The sequence below is a fragment of the Coenobita brevimanus genome, chromosome 29 (genome assembly GCF_032717465.1).
Source record: "Coenobita brevimanus isolate Jiangsu-jjx chromosome 29, ASM3271746v2, whole genome shotgun sequence".
In the NCBI taxonomy this organism is placed as follows: domain Eukaryota; kingdom Metazoa; phylum Arthropoda; class Malacostraca; order Decapoda; family Coenobitidae; genus Coenobita; species Coenobita brevimanus.
In genome coordinates, this window is record NC_136982.1 from 11,464,471 (window position 1) to 11,470,375 (window position 5,905).

Below are 5,905 nucleotides of genomic sequence, written 5' to 3' on the forward strand. Positions count from 1 at the left end.
AGATGGTAGGAGGATGAATGTAGTTTTGAATGATGAGTTGGTTGAGGAGGTAGAGCGTTTTAAGTATTTAGGGTCACATGTTGTTGTGGATGGAAGAATATATGTAGAGGTGAAGTTTAGAATGAATGAGGTAGGAAAGGCGCTGGGAGGAATGAAAAAAGTGTTTAGATGTCGTTCGCTTGGAATGGATGTAAAGAAAAGGCTATATGAGGGTATACTGGTGCCTACTGCGTTATAAGGGGCTGAAACATGGAATAAGGGTGTAGCAGAAAGGAAAAGTTTGAATGTAATGGAGATGAGGTGTCTGTGGAATATGTGTGGAGTAACTCTTATGGATCGAGTGAGAAGTGATGACATGCAAAGAGAAATGGAATTATGCAGGAGACGGCTGAACGAGTTGAACAGAGAATGTTGAGATGGTCTGGCCATATGAACAGAATGGATGAAGAGTGACTGATGAAAAAGATAACTGGATCGGCTGTTATTAAAAAGATATTGAAACATCACCAGGGTGTATGTTTCGTGCAATAATTTCCAACTTTGACTTTTTTTTTTTTTCATAAATATTGAATTAGAAAAAATAATGATATTCCGATGACCATCTGATTACTTCATGTAATTTGTACACGACCGTCAACCAGTTCATTAGGTGAGAATTATGTGAGATAAGAACACACACACACACACACACACACACACAGACAAGGGAGAGGCAACACACAAGTCGGACGTGTATCACTGAGCTTCGCTCTGGGTATACCTAAGTTGTATATATTTATAGTTCAAGCTCGGATTAGGCTAATTTAAGTGATGATCCAACATAGTGAAACAAGTAATAACAAAGAAAGTGTAGCCTAAAGCAAGTAAACATCTATAAATCACTGTCAAGGAATGTGCTAAATTTCCTTATGTCAGCTGTACAACACCAAGGTTAACAGATAACAGAGTGATGCAACAACTGTAAGTAGAGATCTTTTCTTTAAGATGGCTTCATATTTTGGAAAGATGTCTTCAGTAAGTGCTAAGAGACAATGGTAAAAAACAGAATGATGACTTGTACTAAGATGTGGTTGAAAAGAAAACATGATAAGTTAGTTGAAAAAGTAAGTAGACTAGAGAAAACTTCTCAAATGGAAATCGAGGAAATCATGAATGATCTATGCAGACATGAGGAAAAATAACAAAGAATTAATAAAGGAAATAAACAGAAAAACCACAACAATAGAGGAACTATCAGCTGAGCTAATTCACTAAAGACGAAGACTAATGAAATGGGAGGTATAGTTGTCAACCATGACAGAATTATGGATGATTTCAGATGTGATACGGAGAAAATCAGGTAAGCAAGCAGTTTGATAAACCGAAGTAGTAATACTGAAGAGAAAATAACACTGGTAAATGAGATGGTAAAAAATTACAAAGATGAGGTATAAACTACATATGCCGAAATGGTGAAAGTAAAGAACTATTTAGATACAAAGGTATAAGAAAAAGCACAACAAAGGAAGTGAAAGAAATCATTAAAAATAACCCAAAACTAGTCAGGGAAGCTGGCAGAGATTAACAAATCTATAGTAATCAGTGGCAGAGGTGAAGAAGAAATAATAATAATAAAAAAAAAACTCAAGGGACAAAAATGAAATGGAAAATATAATGAACATACTGAAGCAAGTATCGGAGGATATCGTGATAAAGATATAGAACATAAAAAACAAGGGAAAAGTTAGAGAAATAAGTCAAGACCCCGGAAAGTAACATTCCGGAGTGCAAACACTGTAGGGGAAATATTAAAAAATGGCAACAAACTCATGGAAAAAAAAGGAATTTGAAAAATTATGGAAGAAATGATGCCTAACTCAAGAGGAATTGGGAATACTAAACGAGAAGAGGGAGGAAGCAAAAGCAAAGAACGAGGAAAGTTCAGAGGAAGTGTACGTTTTTATTTTTTTTCCAAAGTAATTGGATTGCAGGTATGAAAGTGGTACATAACCAGCAGGGATAAAAAAGAAGGAAGGTAACAGACTCAAGCTATGGCCAGTATGTAAACAAGACGATTAAGTTTATGTGCTTAAATGTAGATGGAATGATATCTAAATTATTAGAGCTGAGAGATTATACCAAAGAAAAGGAACCACATATTATTTGCCTAACTGAAACAAAATTTACCCCCAAGGATATCAAACGATACCCTAAACTTAAAGGAATACAGTATAATGGAGAAGAGATAATTTTAAAAAGAAGCAGGAATTATGATACTGACAAAAAAAATTCTACAAGTTAGAGAAATAGAACTAGATATACCCTCACAAGAAGAACTGATTGTAATAAACTGATACATTTGAAGGGAATGTAACTGGGGCAAATTTCTGCATGCCACCCAAAACAAACACTTGGGAGACAGGAGAATATGAAGACCTGGCAGAAAGTACAATTCAGAGTTTAAGAGCATTACTACATAGAATGGAAGAGAAATATGAAAGAATTATATTAACTGGAGATTTCAATACAATTATAAATTGGAATACTCTAGATGTAAGAAGCCATAAAAGCTGCTGGGACCAAAAGTTCCTGGAACATGTGCAGGAGTTTTTCCTAACACAACATGTACAGGAAAACACCAGAAAAAGAGGACCTGATGATCCATCAGTACTACTGACAATATAATGTATCACCCTCCATTCGGCAAAAGCAACCTTGCAGTATCAATTTTAGGATTGCATGTGGCATAGTTAACAGTGTTGAGAGTTATAAAAGAAGACTAAACTAAAGAAAGGACAAGTACCATGACCTAAAAAAGTACTTTGTATAAATGAATTGGGAAAAGGAGCTTAGAGGTAAAGATTTATATGTTACATATAGAAAATTCTGTGAATTTCATGAAATAGGAGTCCAAAATTACATTCCATAGCACAAAGAAGCAGAAATGAAAATAAAGAAATTGTTTAATACAGAATGTAAAAAAATCAAGAGAAAAAAGAGACTTCTTGTGGAATGGATACAGAAGACACAGCAGTGAGAGGGCATATAACAACTGTGCTGAAGGAGCTAAATACTGTACACTGAATGTTTGTTTCATTACGACGCAGCCTCAGTAGCCGAAACAAGCACCTTCACCCAGCTGCAAGCCCAAAGGATGCCGAAATATGCATTCCTTCGCATTCCACAAGGACCTCAGAATGTCGAAATAAGACTCGAGGTACTTAAGACTAAAGTAAGTTCGAAAGTTCCTTTCAGTGTTCTAGTATTGTTCAGACTTTTCTTCCATTATTCCATCCATCGTTTTGAGAGGGTCGTCGGTCTTAAGGAGGCGTCAAAACTGATATCCGTAACACTTGTCTCTCGCTTCATTTCACATTCTTCTGACTCTTTTCCCCGGCGACACTGGGGAAGAAGACCCGGGACCGTATTTACAAAGTACCGGTAGTGAAAGTTTAAGCTACCGGTATGTGTAAGATCGCTTGTATATGCGCTTGTTTGTAGTTATGTCACTAAACACTTCACAAACAGATTTGGGTGAATATCAGAATCACAAAATACTAGAAACAAAACAAACTGCGATAATAACTAACTGCTATGGTGACTTGCTTATACGAGTATTAGAAGCTGGTTTGGAGTCTGTGTAAATACGACCTCAAACTTTTTTTTTCATTCATTGCCAGACGCCATGTATCCCAGATGGGGTGGCCAATGGCTTAGAGTTAATTGTTTTACAGGGAGGGGCACTAATCCTCCACCAACCCCACTTGACATGTAGGGATGCCAACAGCATCTGGTGTTCCCAGGCGGTCACCCATCCAAGTACTAACCAGACCCAATGTTGCTTAACTTCGCTGATCGGACGGGAAGCGGTGTACTCAACGTGGTATGGCCTCCTGGATATTTACATTTCTGTCAACAGGGTTTGTAATTTATGAATGTGTGTAATCCAAAATTTAATGGAAGTTTTAATGATTAACAAATTTATGGCAAATACTGTAGATCACCATTTTATTCCGGCTGACTGCCGATTCTCAAAAGATGAGAATTAACGCTGTCTTTCTTTACAGTACACAGCAGAGATTAATTATTCACAAATGCTGTACAGTCGTTACTGCAGGCCCCTGAGAGTTTTTACCCCCTGACAATCAATATTTAATATTAATAACAGACAGGTTCTTGCTGAAGCTTAACCCCTAGCTAGCACAACGGATTTCAGAATTAATATGAGAGAACTGCGTTAAGTACAGTTATGAAAACTAAGTAAGTTGTGCGAGCTATGATAAGCAGACTAAAGAAGCTCGTGGTGACATCAAACACGAATAACAATTAAGCTCAAAGGAAAGAACTGTAAATTTATTGATTACAGTAAATAAATTTACGTTACATAGAACAAAATTAATTCAAATATTAAACGGAATGCACTCACTCTTTCACAAGGCTAACTAAAATAATTACTTTAAAACTAAGAAAAAAAACTAAAGAAATAATGGTCAATGTGGCGTATCACCAAGGAAGGGTGGGAGCCTGGAGAACTGTAGATCTAGTGGATTCTGGGTGCTAGAAGACCTCTCTCACTCTCACTACTGGAACACAGAACCACACTCCGTCGCGACATATAAAAGACTGCCCCAAATTCGATGTGTGGGGTAGGATGCCCAGGCCAGCCGGAAGAAGGTGTGGCCAACGGTTGAGGAAAGCAGGGGCGAACAATATAGAAACAATAATATCGCTCAGTAGAGCACTTAATGACGTGCATTAGAACGGTCACTTTTGAAACAGTGACGAATGTTTTGAAAAAAGTATACCATCGAAATGGAGAGAGAAACGGTTAACTGAACGATACACAGTCAGTTTTCCACTAAAGTTCGTGGTTTCTCACAAAAGGAAAATGTCGCGAATTTGATTTGTGACATTACGCCCTTCAAAATGAAATTTTTTCCTTATGGGAAAAAATTTGTGGATATATATATGTGTACACATCCTAACTCAGTCACACAAGATTTACATTGTGGTGTGTGTGCTATCCTGCTACAGGAGAAAATCACTATCGCCAATGAGCGTAAAAACCTCGTATTTACGTTAATAGAGGCAAGCTTGAGGGAAAAAAACTCCGTGCCGACGGTGAAAATCCTGTACTCAGGTCAAACTGAGCGAAAGTTTGCTACATTTACACTGACAACTAATTGTTGTGTAGCTTGGTGTATGTGATACACGGTGTAGGTGTGACAGTTGTAGTGTAACTGTACCTACATGTAAAATGATACAGTAAATATTAATAATATGGCGACGACGAAGGCAGAGGAGAAGAGGCGGCAGCATACGGCAGACGATCAGCTGGCCCGCACAGCAAAACTGCTACACCCATCGCTGTACCTGCAAAATCAGTTAAGGTGGAGCATCAAAAGTGTCAATGAGACAAAAACTCTTAATACATTACAATTACTCTCTCTGCCTAGCAATCAGTACATGCTACGAAAGGTACGCTGTAGCTGAAAAATACGAGTGACAGCCTAAGCTTCGTACATTCGAGGTCGCCATTAATTTTATTAGGTACATTATTAACCAGGAAACGTAGTCCCTGGACGCCGTTGGGCTCGAGGACTCATGTAGTTTACTGGTTAAACTTAACTCTACACTTACGATTTGTGTCGGCAAGTTGAGAATCCTTATGCAAACTCGGGCTCGTGTGTTCGCAGACACAGCCTCGGGTCGCCTCTGCGGGGTTCTCTCTCAAACTTCCCCCTTAACCTACAGTACTTATATTAATATCGGGGAGCTGAGAATCCTTGTGCAAACTCGGGCTCGTGTGTCCGCAGACACAGCCTCGGACTGCACACGGGTCCTCAAACTTCCCCCCTTTAGCCTAGAGTACATATGTATATACAATATCGGGGCAGCTGAGAATCCTTACGCAAACTCGGGCTCG

General features: G+C 38.4%; 1 pseudogene; it reads right to left on the reverse strand.

Moving 5' to 3' along the window:
* Positions 1-3,758: 3,758 nt before the first annotated feature.
* Positions 3,759-3,876, reverse strand: LOC145395136 (5S ribosomal RNA; annotated as a pseudogene).
* Between the last annotated feature and the right edge of the window lie 2,029 nt (positions 3,877-5,905).